The following is a 17,588-nucleotide window of genomic DNA, read 5'->3' as shown; positions in this document are numbered from 1 at the left end:
TGGTGTTGGAGAAGACTCTTGAGAGTCCCTTGGACTGCGAGGAGATCCAACCAGTCCATCCTAAAGGAAATCAGTCCTGAATATTCATTGGAAGGACTGATGTTGAAGCTGAAACTCCAATACTCTGGCCAACTGATGCGAAGTGCTGACTCATTTGAAAAGACCCTAAGGCTGGGAAAGATTGAGGGCAGGAGGAAAAGGGGACAACAGAGGATGAGATGGTTGGATGGCATCACCAACTCAGTGGACATGAGTTTGGGTGGACTCTGGGAGTTGGTGATAGATAGGGAGGCCTCACGTGCTGCAGTCCATGAGGTCACAAAGAGTCGGACATGACCGAGCAACTGAACTGAACTGAGTATCTGGTGCTGGAATATTCTAGGCAAAGGAAAGGCAAGACAGAGGCTTTAGGGCTGGCATATACTTGATGCATTGAAAGGTCAGGGTAGCTGGTACCTAGTGAGATGGGGTATGAGGAGGATGCTACACTCAGATTACCAGAGCCCTTGAAGGCCAGAGTATAAGTTTGACATATGTTTTTTTTCCTGAGGGCAACATAAAGACACTATGAAGTATTTTTCACAATGCCTGGAATATACATTTAGTAAAAACTGGCTAGAATTGTAAGTTCTAATAAATTCATACACCCTAACTCCATGCAGAGATTATCTTTTACAACCCAGAGTTTTCATAGAAGCTTGTCGTCCACTTGATAGTCAGCTTGCTTAGCAGCTGACATATTTACTGACCCTTTAGTGTCAATAGAGTATCTTATTCTGACTCAACTTGTTAAGAGAATATAAACCTAAAATTTCGGAGAGTCAAACATTTTAGTGTTAATAATTAAAGGGTGTTAACATTTAAAAAAAAAGGATTATGATCAAACATATTTAGGAAATTGTCCTTACTTCAAAGCCCTCTACAAACCCTTAACACATTGTGAACATTACAATAATTTAAGAGGAATATACAGTATGCAGCCCTTTCCAAAGCATCTTTAAGGACTTTTGTTCTAGAGAGATACTCTCTAATCTCTTCCACGGACCCTGCAAACACAGAATATGTCATCCAAGGAACACAAGGGGAATATGCCCAGTGTTTATGTGATTGTATTTACTGCTCCTCAGCCCAGTCACTGGACTGAACCTGGGCCACAGCAGTGAGAGGCTAGAATCCTAACTGCTAGGCCACCAGGAAACTCTGTATTCCATTTTGGTATAACTTTTCCTGGAGTTAGCAATTGTCTCATTCCTTTTTCATTTAATCTCTATTAAAAGTACCTATTGCCTTTTTCTAAATCCTTCAACTGTCAAAGGTTCGTTTTTATCCTGGAGCCACCTTCATCCCTCCTCCTCCAATACAGTATGGTTGCTTTCTAGACCTCCTGTACAGCTGTCAATCCAAGGACATCCCTTTTATCATTGTCTTGGCAAGTTTTGACAAATACAGCACTCATTAAACTATCACCACAGTCAAGATACAGAACCTGTCCATAATCACCATATGTTTCTTCATGCTGCTTTGTAAATTCTTTCCCTCCCCTGGCCCCATCCGTTCCCCAAGTAGTTTGCTGCTGCTAAGTCGCTTCAGTCGTGTCCGACTCTGTGCAACCCCACTGACGGCAGCCCACCAGGGTCCTCTGTCCCTGGGATTCTCCAGGCAAGAACACTGGAGTGGGCTGCCATTTCCTCCTCAAGTGCATGAAAGTGAAAAGTGAAAGTGAAGTCGCTCAGTCGTGTCCAACTCTTGGAAACCCCATGGACTGTAGCCCATAGGCTCCTCCGTCCATGGGATTTCCCAGGCAAGAGTACTGGAGTGGGTTGCCATTGCCTTCTCCCCAAGTAGCTTACTGATCTGTTTTCTGTGACTGTACATTAGTTTTTTCAAAGTTTTAAATACAAATGAAATCATACAGCTTTTTTTTTGGGGGGGGGTACAGTTTTTCACTCAGCATAATTATTATGAGATTTGTCCCTGTTATGAGTATCAGTAATTCATTTATTTTTATCATAAAGTAGCGAGATGGAATTACTGTGTGGACATATCAAAATGTATTTATTCAGTTCAGTTGCTCAGTTGTTTCTGACTCTTTGCAACCCCATGAACTGCAGCACGCCAGGCTTCCCTGTCCATCACCAACTCCCAGAGCTTACTCAAACTCATGTCCATTGAGTTGGTGATGGCATCCAACCATCTCATCCTCTGTCGTCCCCTTCTACTCCTGCCTTCAATCTTTCCCAGCATCAGGGTCTTTTCAAATGAGTCAGTTCTTCATGTTAGGTGGCCAAAGTATTGAGTTTCAGATTCAGCATCAGTCCTTCCAATGAATATTCAGGACTGATTTCCTTTAAGACGGACTGGTTGGATCTCCTTGCAGTCCAAGGGACTCTCAAGAGTGTTCTCCAACACCACAGTTCAAAAGCATCAATTCTTTGGCACTCAGCCTTCTTTATAGTCCAACTCTCACGTCTATACATGACCAGTGGAAAAACCATAGTCTTGACTAGACATACCTTTGGTGGCAAAGTAATGTCTCTGCTTTTTAATATGCTGTCAGGCTGGTCATGGCTCTTCTTCCAAGGATCAAGCATCTTTTAATTTCATGGCTGCAGTCACAGTCTGCAGTGATTTTGAAGTCCAAGAAAATAAAGTCTCTCACTGTTTCTGTTGTTTCACCATCTACTTGCCGTGAAGTGATGGGACTGGATGCCATGATCTTAGTTTTCTGAATACTGAGTTTTAAGCCAATTTTTTCATTCTTCTCTTTCATTTTCATCAAGAGGCTCTTTAGTATTTCTTCACTTTCTGCCATAAGGGTGGTGTCATTTGCATATCTGAGGTTATTGATATTTCTCCCGGCAATCTTGATTCCAGTTTGTGCTTTTAACTCTGCATATAAGTTAAATAAGCAGGGTGACAATATACAGCCTTGACATACTCCTTTCCAGATTTGGAACCAATCTACAGTTCAATGTCCAGTTCTAACTGTTGTTTCTTGACCTGCAATATGATTTCTCAGGAGGCAGGTCAAGTGGTCTGGTACTCCCATCTCTTTAAGAATTTTCCACAGTTTGTTGCAATCCACACAAAGACTTTGGCATACTCAATAAAGAGAAGTAGATGTTTTTCTGGAACTCTCCTGCTTTTTTCATGATCCAACGGATGTTGGCAATTTGATCTCTCGTTCCTTTGCTTTTTCTAAATCCAGCTTGAACATCTGGAAGTTGTTCACCTACTGTTGAACCATGGCTTGGAGAATTTTGAGCATTACTTTGCTAGCGTGTGAGATTAGTGCAATTGTGCAGTAGTTTGAACATTCTTTGGCATTGCTTCTCTTTGGGATTGGAATAAAAACTGACCTTTTTCAATCCTGTGGCCACTTCTGAGTTTTCCAAACTCACTGGCACATTGAGTGCAGCACCTTCAGAGCATCATCTTTTAGGATTTGAAATAGATCAACTGGAATTCCATCACCTCCACTAGCTTTGTTTGTAGTGATGCTTCCTAAGCCCTACTTGATTTCACATTCCAAGATGCCTGGCTCTAGGTGAGTGATCACACCATTATGCTTATCTGGGACATGAAGATCTTTTTTGTATAGTTCTGTGTGTTCTTGCCCCCTCTTCTTAATATCCTCTGCTTCTGTTAGGCCCATACCATTCCTGTCCTTTACTGTGTCCTCTCTGCATGAAATGTTCCCTTGGTATCTCTAATTTTCTAGAAGAGATCTCTAGTCTTTCCCATTCTACTATTTTCCTCTATTTCTTTGCACTGACCATTGAGGAAGCCTTCCTTATCCCTCCTTGCTATTCTTTGGAACTCTGCATTCAAAGGGTACATCTTTCCTTTTCTCCTTTGCCTTTAGCTTCTCTTCTATTCTCAGCTATTTGTAAGGCCTCCTCAGGCAACCATTTTGCCTTTTTGCATTTCTTTTTCTTGGGGATGGTCTTGATCACTGCCTCCTGTACAATGTTCTTATGATTAGACTGGGTTTATACTTTTGGGAAGAAGATCACAGATATCAAGTGTCCTTTGTTACATCAAGGATAAATCCTTCAACATCGTTTATCCCTGTTGATGCTGACCTTGATTACTTGCCTGAGAAGTATGTCAGTTTTCTCTACTCTAAAATTACTCCTCTCCCCTCCTCCATATTTTACTCTTTGGAAGGAACTATTGGAAGTCCATGCTTAAGGAGTTGGGAATTAAGCACCCCCTCCATAAGGGTGGACTATCTACACAAATTATTTGGAAGTCTTTTGCACAGATTTCCTCTCCTTTACTAAGATAAAAATTCCTTCTTTTTGGATTTGAGATTTTCTCATCATTAGATTCTGGAGAAGGCAATGGCAACCCACTCTAGTACTCTTGCCTAGAGAATCTGAGGGATGGGGGAGCCTGGTGAGCTGCCGTCTATGGGGCTGCACAGAGTCAGACACGACTGAAGCGACTTAGCAGCAGCAGCAGCATCATTAGATTCAGACTGTATATTCCCAGTTGAAATACTACATAACTGATGATACTTTTCTCAGGGAAGCAAATCCAGATTACATGTGTCCATCTGCCCCTTACTGGTGATAAGTTTGAAGACTTGGTCTAGTTGCCATCTGGTTCTTCACTAAAGTCTTACTATTTTTCTTACTTAAATAAGCAGTCTATAGGAAGATGGGGCTTCCCCTGTGGCTCAGCAGTAAAGAATCTGCCTTTGATGCAGGAGGCACAGAGACATGTGTTCAATCCCTGGGTCAGCAAGATCCCTTGGAGGAGAAAATGGCAACCCACTCTAGAAATCTGGCCTGGAAAATCTCAGGGACAGAGAAGCCTGGTGGGCTACAGTTCATGGCGTTGCAAAGAGTTGGACACACGACTGAGCAATTAAACAACTACTATAGAGGACACTTCAAGACCATGTGAATGAAGTGCTCATCAAAATGTCACTCCAGATTTAGCATTCAGTGATTTTTGCCCTATCTTTTACTATGATTTTCCAATCCCAGAAATCCTTCCATATCCATCAGCTGGTATTCTTCTGTAAAGAAAAGCTCTCTTTCCTCTCTTAAGGCTTTTAACTTCTGGATTCCTATGTTTCAGTGGTTTATAATTCCCTATTGTCCTTTGTTATTTGGGGGTTCAAACCATGCCAGATTCGGCCAGCTGGAACCCATTCAGGCAGACTCCTGTGTCATTCTGACATGGCCCTATCATTTTTGAGCATTTCTTTACTTTCTGGTATCACAAGACAGGCAAGGCTTATCTTCTACTCACTTTCTGTCTCAAATCTGGAATCAACCATTTCTCCAGAGAGCCCTGGTTTCTTTTATTGGCAATGTTAGAAATAAAGACCTAGGTGGTCCATGTGCTCATTGCCACTAGGGTATCTGTTTGATTCTGGAGCCCTTCAGTGCATGTGAGTTGGAATAAATATGCACACAAAAATGTGACATTTGTCTTATATATATACACAATGTATTTTAGAAAATCATGAGTTCACACTTACATTTTCCATCCCTACAGGGCTTTTCCTTACCTTCCCACATTCCTATTTGTTGCTCTCTTCTTCTACTGAAAACCCTGGCCTCCAACAAAATTAACATTTATATGCTCCATCCTTTTCTATATTTAAATAAGTTTCAGAAGCATAACATCTATACTGCTATAAAAATGAACTTTTATATTCGGAATTTCTTTGTAATCTCTTGTCTCCAAACCAAGCAATAGAATATCAAGTTCAAGAATTACCTGGATTTGTTATTTCTCTCTCCTTCAGTTGTGGTTATAGTTACTAACTTGAAATAAGCTGGGTTTTGGCTTGCATCTCCCTTGACATCCTTAGTGAATTTGTTTCAGTTTTAGGGACTATCAAAAAAATCAGGAGATGTAAGTTGGAGAAATATCATTTCCTTGCCTTACCCTACCACTGACTCTTGTAAGGTGGGTAACCAACTTTATTGCTTTCTGGTTCATCTCTTATTGTATCTATGTTTTAAAAAGTTAAACAGGTATATTTATGCTTCCTTATTTCTTCTTCTTTCTTACACAAAGGCCACATACTAAATTCCTCCATCCTTTGCTTTTATTTAGAAAAATACCCTGGAAAACACTGTTTCAAAGCATAGACATCTTCCTCATTTCTTTTTTTTTATTTTTCCTCATTTCTTTTTAAGCTGAACAGTTCCTACATTGTGTGTGTTTATCAAACTAATCTCACTTAGACATTTAATAGTTTTCAGTGTTTTACAATGAAAAATATGACAAATTTTTGTCATATGACAAATGACAAATATTGCTGCCATGAACATATACATGTATATGAATTATTTGTGGTAAACCTTCAGGATATACTCCCAGAAGTGTGACTGCTGGTTAGAATGGTGAATGTAGTAATTTTGTTAGCTATTGCCAAGTTCTCCTGCATGGAGATTTCACCATTTTGAATTTACTCTGGCAATAATGAAGAAGTCGGAGAAGGCAATGGCAACCCACTCCAGTACTCTTGCCTGGAAAATGCCAAGGATGGAGGAGCCTGGTAGGCTGCAGTCCATGGGGTCGCTAAGAGTCAGAAACGACTGAGTGACTTCACTTCCACTTTTCACTTTCATGCACTGGAGGAGGAAATGGCAACCCACTCCAGTGTTCTTGCCTGGAGAATCCCAGGGATGGCAGGGCCTGGTGGGCTGCCGTCTATGGGGTCGCACAGAGTCGGACATGACTGAAGCGACTTAGCAGCAGCAGTGAAGAAGTAAGAGTGTTTTTTTTTTGCCAATATGCTGATTCATATGCTGGATGAAAACAGTATGTTCGTGCAGTCTCCTCTGCTGTTTTAACTTTTTACTTGGAAATAACTCTTGAACTTTCAGAAAAGTTGGAAAAATAGTACAATGAAATCCTGTGTATTCTACTCAGATTCACTAATCGATAAAAAATTGCTCCGTTTGTTTAATTCTTCTGTTGAAATATATAAATATTTTTCTGAACCATTTGAGAGTGAGTTGCATAGTTTTTTTTTGTTTGTTTTGATTGCACCCCATCAGCATGAAGGATCAGACTTCCCTGGCCAGAGATCAAACCCATGCCCCCTGAAGTTTCCACTGCAGAACCTTAACCACTGGACCACCAGGAAGTCCCATACATGTCTTTTTATTCCAAACTGCTTCAGTGTGCATTTCCTGAGAATATAAACATTCTCTCATAACTACACCACAATTATTCAATTTCAGGAAATTTAACATAAAACACTTTGCCCTAACTTACCATCTGTAGTTCAATGGACCCAATAATATCCTTTATAAATTTCTTCCCTCCAGTCCAGGATCACATGTTGTATTTGCTTCCTTAGTTTTCTTTAATCTAGAAGATTGCTTTCAGAGAATATAGGCCTCCTCCCCTCTTGGTGCTGTCTAGGTTTTCCAGTATACTTACCTTACATACTTCTCCCTGAAATTAATAAGCAATCTTAGGGACACATTTAAAACAAATACTGTTTCTCATCGAAATTCCACCCTTCTTTTCCCTAACTCAGGCATCCAAAAGCTCCTGCAGAACCAAACATTATGATGTCACAAAATGATTTTCTAATTCTAGTATTCTCTTACCAGTCAGTAGGAAACTCTCTCATCATCCCCTTTATATATCTACCTACTCATTATCAGTATGAGCTCACTAACTCCTTTTTTTTCCCCCAGTAGTTTATAATTCCGGAGAAGGCAATGGCACCCACTCCAGTACTCTTGCCTGGAAAATCCCATGGATGGAGGAGCCTGGTAGGCTGTAGTCCATGGGGTCGCTAAGAGTCGGACACGACTGAGCGACTTCGCTTTCACTTTTCACTTTCATGCATTGGAGAAGGAAACGGCAACCCACTCCAGTGTTCTTGCCTGGAGAATCCCAGGGACAGGGGAGCCTGGTGGCTGCCGTCTATGGGGTCACACAGAGTCGGACACGACTGAAGTGACTTAGCATAGCATAGTTGTTTTTTTTTTTCATAGCACAGTTTATAATTCATTATTGTCCTTAATTATTTGGGGGTTCAAATCACCCCAGATTTGGCTACTAGGATCACTCTGAACTAACTCCACGTCATTCTGACATGCCCACATCCATTTTGGACAATGCCTTACTTTCTGGGATATCAAGATAATCTAGTATTATTTTAAACCTACACTGCTCCAGCTCTGAAATCAACCATTTCTCCAAGGAGCTCTCACCCTTTTTAGTGGGGACTGGTATTATAAACCAATACAATTTTACATTAAGCCATTATCATTCTTGTAAATGTGTGTGGATTTGTCTGTTCTTATCTTTTATCCTTTTTTTTTCAGTGTTTTTAATCTTTCAAATGTTTACTCAAAACTTTGTATTTAGGAATTTACCCTAAATTTGCCCTTGTGTGTTATATATGGCAAATTTTTGATTTTGCTTATAGTTTTTTGTCATGCAACTAAAATTTTTTAATGTAGTAAAATTTATCAGTATTTTCTTTCAATGTACCTTGATCTTGAATCACAGAAAAATTTCCAAATTCACCTATATATGTTATTTGTAGTTTTTTATAATTGTATCACTGATCCAGAGTTTATTCTTAGGTATGGTGTGAAGAGGGGGGTTCTAGGTAGTGCTAGTGGTAAAGAATCTGCATGCCAATGCAGAAGACACAAGAGACATGGGTTTGATTCCTGGATCAGAAGATCCCCTGGAGTAGGAAATATCACCCCACTCCAGTATCCTTGCCTGGAAAATTCCACAGGCAGAGGAGCCTCGTGGGCTACTGTCCATGGGGTTGCACAGTCCAACACAACTAAGCACACAAAAAAATGAGGTGAAGAATAGACCTAACGTTATCTTTCCCCAACTACCTAGTTGTAGTAACCCTTTTTACTAAAATGTCTATTTTATCACAGTGCTTTGAAACACCACTTTATACATCAGGTTTCCATATGTAGTTGTCTCCATATCTAAACTTTATATTATTTCATGTATTTTCCCTTTAATGTTTCAAAACTCTTGCATGTTTTATTTTTCCAAATGAACTTCAGTACTAACTAATTTAGCTCTGTATCGTAAAATTGTTGGGTATTATTAGGGTCTCATTAGATTTACCAACTTAGGAAGAAGTGACATCTTCATAATACTGAGACGTCTTAAGTAAGAATATGAAATGTGTTTTACAGTCTGCATCATCTTAGGAATTTAAGCATATTTTGTGGTTAATATAAGTGCAATTTTTCCTTGTTATATTGTTGACTTGTTTACTTAGCACATTGTTGTTCAGTTCCTCAGTGGTGTTCAACTCTTTGTGACCCTATCAACTGCAGCACACCAGGCTTTCCTGTCCTTCACTATCTCCTGGAGTATGCTCAAACTCATGTCCATTGAGTCAATGATGCCATCCAACCATCTCATCCTCTGTTGCTCCTTTCTCCTCATGTCCTCAATCTTTCCCAGCATCACAGTCTTTTCCAGTGAGCTGGCTCTTTACAACAGGTGGCGAAAGTACTGGAGCTTCAGTATCAGTCCTTCCAATGAATATTCAAGGATGATTTCCTTTAGGATTGCCTGGTTAGACTTCCTTGCTGTCCAAGGGACTCTCAAGGGTCTTCTCCAACCCCACAGTTCAAAAGTGTTAATTTCTTCGGCACTTAGCCTTCTTTAGGGTCCAACTCTCACATCTGTACATGACCATTTGAAAAACCATAGCTCTGACTGTATGGAACTTTGATGGCAAAGTGATGTCTCTGCCTTTTTTTTTAAAACAGTGTTTAGGTTTGTCATAGCTTTCCTTCTGAGGAGCAAGCATCTTTTAATTTGTGCAGTCACCGTTCACATTGATTTTGGAGCCCAAGAAAATAAAGTGTCATTGTTTCCATTTTTTCCCCATCTATTTGCCATGAAGTGATGTGACTGGATGCCATGATATTTGTTTTTTGATTGCTGAATCTTAAGCCAGCTTTTTCACTCCACTCTTTCACCTTTATCAAGAGTACACTAAGGTGTATCATTTTATATCCTGCAATCTTGCAAAGTTATTTTTAAAGTTTTGTCATTAATTTTCTAGGGTTTTTCAGATAAACTACCATGTCACTTGCAAAGAAACTTCTCTTTCCCACTATGCTTATAATTGTTTTCTTTTTCCTAACTGATTGGTTCATACTTATAGTACAATGTTAAACAGTGGAGACAAGGGACACCCTTTCTTTCTGATCTTAGTGTTTTCCTACTAAGATGCTAGTTTTAGGATTAAGGTGTATGTATATATGTATATGGTGCATGTATATTTATGAAAATCATGTTAAGGAAGAATCCATCCATTCTTGTTTTCTTAAAAATTTCTAAAAGGAATAGATCTTTCCTATTGTCACGGACTTACCCAGCATCTAAAAAGAAAATATGACTGTTCTCCTTAGAGCTATTAATATGGTAAATTATACACCAGTAGAGTTCCAAATACTGAATCATTCTTGTATTCCTACTACAAACCTTACTTTATCACAATATATTTGAATACAACGCTAGAGATTGCACAACATTTAGCATTTTGCATTGACATTCACAAATGTCTGATTTTCATTTCTTTGCATTATTTTTATCAGGTCAAAAAATTGGTTATTAGTCTTGCTTCATAAAAATACTTAGATCGTTTTCCTTCATTTTTTATGGTCTGAAATGATTCGTGTAGCATTGGTCACTAAAGGTTTCACAAAATCCTATGTGAAATCATTTGGGTCTGGTGTTTCGTGGAATAGGTGTTAGTTGCTCAGCCGTGTTTGACTCCTTGCGATCCCATGGACTGTAGCCTGCTGGGCTCCTCCAGGATTCTCCAGGCAAGAATTCCTGGAGAATTGCCATTCCCTTCACCAGGGGATCTTCTGGACCTAGGGGTAGACCCCAGGTCTCTTGCACTGCAGTCTGATTCTTTACTGGTTCAGCCACCAGGCAAGCTACTTGTAGGATACCTACTTGATAATTTCTCCAACTCTTCTATGGAAAGTGTTCAAGTATTTTTTTTTTTTTTTAATCTTTGGTGAGGTCAATTTTCTGAAACTATATTTTCCTAATAATCCATTTCATCTAGGTTCTCAAATTTATTTGCATAGTGTATGCAAAATAGTTGTTTATGATTTTCTCAATGTGTTTTGTATCAAATTATCCTTTTGTTATGCATTCTGTATGTCTGTGCATCCTCCTCTTCCCCTTGATTAAACTAGCTAATGGTTTACTTATTTTGTGAATTTCAATATAAAGGTCCAGGACTGACCCATCAATTTTACATACAGTTTTCTCTGCTTTTTAACAAATTAATTTCTACATTTACCTATTACTTCTTTTGTTTTCTGTGTTTTGCTTTGGCTTACTTTGCTATTCTTTTTTGTTTCTGAGTTGGGAATTATTTATTTTCAATCTTTTATTTTTACTATGCTAAAGTAACCAAGAAGGCAAAGTGATGTTACCTGAGGAGGCTTTACAAATAGCGGAAGAACAAAGAGAAGTGAAAAGCAAGGGAGAGGGGAGAGGTACACCCAATTAAATACGGAGTTCCAAAGGAATAGCTGGGAGAACAAGAAGGCCTTCTTCAATGAACAGGGCTTAGTAATTGAAGAAAACAAAAAAAGAGGCAAGACTAGAGATCTCTTCAGGAAAACTGGAAACATCAAGGGGCCATTCCACCCAAAGATGGGCACAATAAAGGATAAAAATGGTAGAGACCTAGTAGACACTGAAGAAATCAAGTAAAGATAGAATACATGGAAGAGCTGTATAAAAAAGATCTTAATGAACCAAATTACTACAATGATATGGTTAGTCATCCAGAACAAGACATTATGGATTGTGAAGTCAAGTGGGCCTTAAGAAGCACTGCTGTTAATAAAGCTAGTGGATATGATGAAATTCCAGCAGGACTATTCAAAATCCCTAAAAGATGAGGCCATCAAGGTTTTGCATTCCTTACGTCAGCAAATCTGGAAGACCCAGCAGTGGCCACAGGACTAGAAAAGGTCAATCCTCAACATAATTCCCAAGAAAGGCGGTACCAAAGAATGTGCTAACGACTGGACAATTGCACTCATCTCCCATGCTAGTAAGGTCATGGGTAAAATCCTGCATGCTAGGCTTCAGCATTATGCAAACTAAGAACTTCTAGATGTCCAAGCTGGGTTTAGAAAAGGAAGAGGAACTGGAAATTAAACTGCCAACCTTCGCTGGATTATAGAGAAAGCAAGGGAATTTCAGAAAAACAACTATCTCTGTTTCATCAACTATGCTAAAGCCTCTGACTGTGTGGATCATTACAAACTGTGGAAAGCTCTTAGAGAGATGGAAATACCAGATCATCTTACCTATCTCCTGAGAAACCTGTATGTGGGTCAAGAAGCAACAGTTAGAACCCTGTATGGAACAACTAACTGGTTCAAGACAGAGAAAGGAGTACAACAGGGCTGTCTGCTGTCACCGTGTTTAACCTACACGCTGAGCACATCATGAGAAATGCTGGGCTGGATGAGTTACAAGCTGGAATCCAGATAGGCGGGAGAAACATCAACAACCTCAGCTATGCGCATGATACCACTCTAATGGCAGAAAGCAAAGAGGAACTTAAGAGCCTCTTGATGAGGGTGAAGGAGGAGAGTGAAAAGAGCTGGCTTAAGACTAAATATTAAAAAAACTAAGATAATGGCATCTGGCCCCATTACTACATGGCAAACAGAAGGGGAAAAGGTGGAAGTAGTGACAATTTCCTCTCCTTGGGCTCCAAAATCACTACGGACGATGACTGTAGCCATGAAATTAAAGGACACTTGCTCCTTGGAAGAAAAGCTATGACAAACCTAGACAGTGTGTTGAAAAGCAGAGACATTATTCTGCCGACAAAAATCCACATAGTCAACGCTATGGTCTTCCCAGTGGTCACATATGGTTATGAGAGCTGGACCATAAAGAAGGCAGAATGCCAAAGAATTGATGCCTTCAAAATGTGGTGCTGGAGAAAACTCCAGAAAGTCCCTTGGACAGCAAAGAGATCAAACCAGTCAATCTTAAGGGAAATCAACCCTGAATACTCACTGGAAGGACTGAAGCTAAAGTGCCAGTATTTTGGTCATCTGATACAAACAGACGGCTCTTTGGAAAAGTGCCTGATGCTGGGAAAGATTGAGGGCAGAAGGAGAAGAGGGTGTCAGAAGATGAAATGGCTGGATGGAATCACTGATGCAATGAACAATAACTTGGGCAAGCCCTAGGAGATGGTGAGGGACAGGGAGACCTGGCATGTTGCAGTCCATGGGGTTGCAAAGAGTCTGAGACCACTATGCGACTGAACAACAACAAAGTAACCAGATGAGGCCCAAGATGGAGTTGCTCAGGCTGAGGCCCAAGTCAGAAAACCAAAATTTAATGGTTAAGTTTCTACACTCAGCTCTTCTGGAAGAGACAGGCCTAGGTCAACCTAGGCACAAATCAGCACCAATTACTTGAGGCAGCTCCAAGACCTCTTTTTGCTCCATTAAGTCACGTAACACCATTTTAACCAATCAGTAAATGTCTAGTAGAACTTCCTTGTTCCCCTTGCTCACTTTGGTCTATCAAAATCTCTTGGCCTTGTGCAGCTTTTCAGAGTGCCTTTCTAACTGCTAGACTGGATGCTGTCCAATGTATCAATTGCTGATAAAGCCCAGAAAACCTTTAAAAGTCACATTTGCATTTTCCTTTAACAACTGACTGATAATTTAGGAGTATGAATCTTCCTCTGCTCAAGGCTTTAAGTATATTCCACAAATTCTGATACATATGCAGTATTTTCATTATTGTTATTTTTTATAAATTCTGTACTTTGTTTGCATTCCCCTTTTACCCAAGTTAATATTTTTAAACTGAGGCATGATTTTGAATGCCTATCAAGATGCAGAACTTCTCTATCACTCTAGAAAACTCTCTCATGTCCTTTTCCAGTCTGTTTTTCTCCTCCCTGCAGTTTTAGCACAATTGGTTAATTCTGCATATATTTAAGATTTTATATAAATGGAATAAAACTGTATGGACATTTTTGGTATCTAATTTATTTCACTCAGCACAATATTTTTGAGATTTATCCATGTTATTACATGTACAATGGTTCATTGCTTCTTTCGGCTGAGTAATACTCAACTTTCTCAATATATTAGTCCATCCATTCTCCACCCAGACTTGACTACTATGAATAAAACTGCTATGAACATTCTTGCCAAGACTTTATAACATATAATAGGTCACTAAAGTTAAAGATGGAAGTGCCCTTTTGCTTTTTGGTTTGCTTTTGTGTTCTTGAATGGAACCTAGTGATGTTTTCCTCATTTAGCAATGATTTTTGTGAATACTTGGTGTTTGAAATATAGTCTTTCTTAGGATGTAGTGGTAGACATACCTGAAGATCTTTGCCTTATTTTCTTGTTAGATTTTTCATATTCTTATATTTTGTCTACAACAACTATCTAGTGTTAAAGTATTAAAGTCTTGAAATTTTAGTGCTTCTTTTCACTACTTCCATCTTTTTTATAGCTTCTGATTTACAGATTGTTGGTGTTATTTGGTTCATATATAACTATTTTCTGTTGTGAATTGTGGTTTTAGCATTATAAACTGTCTTTGCCTTGTTCAAAGCTTTTTGGTTTGACATGTTATCAGCACTGCCAATCCTGCTGTCTGCCTAGTATATCTGCCTAGTATATCTGTTTGCCTAGTATATCTTTGTCCGTTTTTTTTTGTTTTTAGCTGTTTCAAGGGCTTTTTGTCTATTATAACACGGGTTTTAATTTTCTGATCCAATTTGACAATATTTTTAGTTGGTGACACTACACTATTTCTTGCTGTGTATGTTGCTTTTGAGAAATCCAAAACCATTCTAATTCTCTGGCCCCTGTAGGTCACTTCATCTTTTTGCCTGGAGGCCCTGAGAATTTTTCAGAATCTTTAAAGTTGCATAGGTTTACTATCTTGGAATTTATCTTACGGTATGAAATTTTGATGTATTCAAAATTCAGAAAGTTTTTTGTTTCCAGAAAGTTTTCTTGGATTATGGCTTTAAATATTATGCTTTTATTCTTTTGCCTTCTTGAGAGACACCAATTACATGAGACTTTCTGGACCCATCTTTCACTGAAATTGTCATTCTCTTGGTCTTCCTGTTTTTCTTCTATGCCTTTTGTCATATTTGCATTTTACTCTCTTGTCTGTTGGAGAAGGCAATGGCACCCCACTGCAGTACTCTTGCCTGGAAAATCCCATGGACGGAGGAGCCTGGTAGACTGCAGTCCATGGGGTCGCTAGGAGTCAGACACGACTGTATAACTTTCAAGTAGACAACCTGAGCGACTTCACTTTCACGCATTGGAGAAGGAAATGGCAAGCCACTCCAGTGTTCTCGCCTGGGGAATCCCAGGGACGGGGGAGCCTGGTGGGCTGCCGTCTCTGGGGTCACACAGAGTCAGACACAACTGAAGCGACTTAGCTCTTTTCTGTTGGCAATTTGTTACTAAGACCTCATTTCTGTTACAATTTTTCCCTCTCTTTTCTCAGTTTAATCCGACTTTATTTTTTCCTGTCTCCTGTTCCTTTCTGTTCTGTTTTCTATTTGAGTGAAGGTGTTTTTCCTCACTTTTGTCTCCAAATACTGATTTTAAGATGTTTTATTTCATTTTGAGTATCACTGTATCAATTTTCTTCTGCCTCACATTTTTCTTTTTCTGGGGATAAGGAGAGATAGTAATCAGCTCCATACACTCACATTGATTGTTTCTTCTTATGGGAGTTCTGAATGGATGTGATTTACTCTTTTCTATTTCTATTCACTTCACGGTCAGAGTTCCCAGTTCAAGAACACCCTCTTTCTTTTTCTGAAAGATTATTTTTTTCCTCTTCCTCCTTCTTTTTATCCATGACTCTTAAGTCCTATGTCTTCATTTCTTCCCTATGAAGCACTGATCATTTCAGGTTACCAATTCTGGTACTGCTTGCTTTCTAGCTCTTCTCTGTGGTTAGAGCTGTGAACTATCAGATTTCAAACCTGTGTTCATTTTTTTTTTTTTAACGTTTGCCCAAAATTCATAAGAAAAACTTTTTGGTTAAGAAAAAGAAAGGAATAAAGGTATGAAAGGGACTGAGGCCTGGAAGCAGCATGGTAAGCCTGTGTTCAGTACTTTGGAACTTAAGTGCTGAATTTCTCTCTTTTGGAAGTGGAATTTTTGTGCTTCATTTAAGCCTTCCATGACCCTAAACTCTATCAATAAACCTGTTAATACTTCCTTTTCCCACTCTTTACACAGTCAGATGGATCTCTTGGAATCTGATTTCTCTACTTTAAGGTAATTTGAAGGTTGTGCTAATTTCTTAATGCTGAAGGCAAGGATAGTGTGTATGATTAATAATACAACTAATACTTATACAATTCTTAGTATGTGGTAAGGACATTCTAAACAGTTAATATGAAGTAATGCATTTAATCCTTACAAATATTATTACTCCCTTTCTACAGATGAGGAAGCAGAGGTTCAAACAGATTAAGTGATTTGCTCAAGGTCATACAGCTAAAATGAACATTAGCAATGAATCAAGGGAATAATCTTAAATTTACGTTCAATTTTAACCTCTTTTCTCCTTCTTTCTTAATTACGGTTCTAACTTCTACAGGCACAGAAAACAAAGACCAAATAAAATTGTTTGAGGCAATATGACATTTGAACACTTTGTTCTTCAAAATAAAACTGAGAAATCACATTAGGTACTCATACAGTCACTCAAGACTTGAAATATAAGGTGGTGAGATGACTTATAAGGTGATGGGGAAACCTTGTCTAATATTAGAGCATATATGGTAACTGCTCATCCAGCACAGAAGATGTCAAAACAAGGTATCTGAAACCCATATACCAGGTAATGGAAGTTTACTATTTAGAATTATGTAGATAGACACTAAATCAAAAATAAAAGAATTAAAAATAATTGTCTCATAAAAGCTGAACTGGGAAAAGACTGCTGCAAGGGATCTTTTATTTTACAAAAATAAAAGCAAATTTTTATTATTAACTACCTCTAAAAAATTTAATAAACTGGTAAAAATAGACTGATGATATCTGGCATTGGCAAATTTATGTATGAGAGAAAAAGCACTCATATATATTCACATAGAAAGGCAAATGTATGCCATCTTTTTGGAAAGTAATTTGTATTACTTATGAGATGAGTATGTCTGTTGACCAGGAAATTCCACTTTAAGGAACCCATCCTTCAGAAACACTCATGGGATACAAGAATCCATGTGGAAGGCTATTTCTTATAGTAATAACGTAATTGCAAAAAAATGAAGGCAATCTAACCTTCATTTTTTAGGTTATGATTAACAACAGGTGGATGATTAACAACAGGTAAAATACTGATTGAAAAAAAATAAATTGCCAAATATGAGTAATATGACTCACTTTTTTATTAAAAGAAACAGTGTGTGCTGGTATACATGGAGACTGATATATATATGTTTATGTATATATTTAGAAAGATTCTGGAAGGAATAGCTAAACTACTAACAAGGGTGAGAATGGGATAGGAAGATAAAAAATTTTAACTTT

At 38.6% G+C, this 17,588-nt stretch overlaps 1 protein-coding gene across 9 annotated transcripts in view; it reads right to left on the bottom strand.

Moving 5' to 3' along the window:
* The window catches only part of MBTD1 (mbt domain containing 1), a 68,088-nt gene that overhangs the window by 44,145 nt on the left and 6,355 nt on the right, over positions 1–17,588 (bottom strand). The gene's annotated exons all lie outside the window — the stretch shown is intronic.

Source organism: Bos mutus, chromosome 19 (genome assembly GCF_027580195.1).
Source record: "Bos mutus isolate GX-2022 chromosome 19, NWIPB_WYAK_1.1, whole genome shotgun sequence".
Classification (NCBI taxonomy): Eukaryota; Metazoa; Chordata; class Mammalia; order Artiodactyla; family Bovidae; genus Bos; species Bos mutus.
Note: the sequence above shows the minus strand (reverse complement) of the source record. Positions and strands in the feature narration are given on the sequence as shown.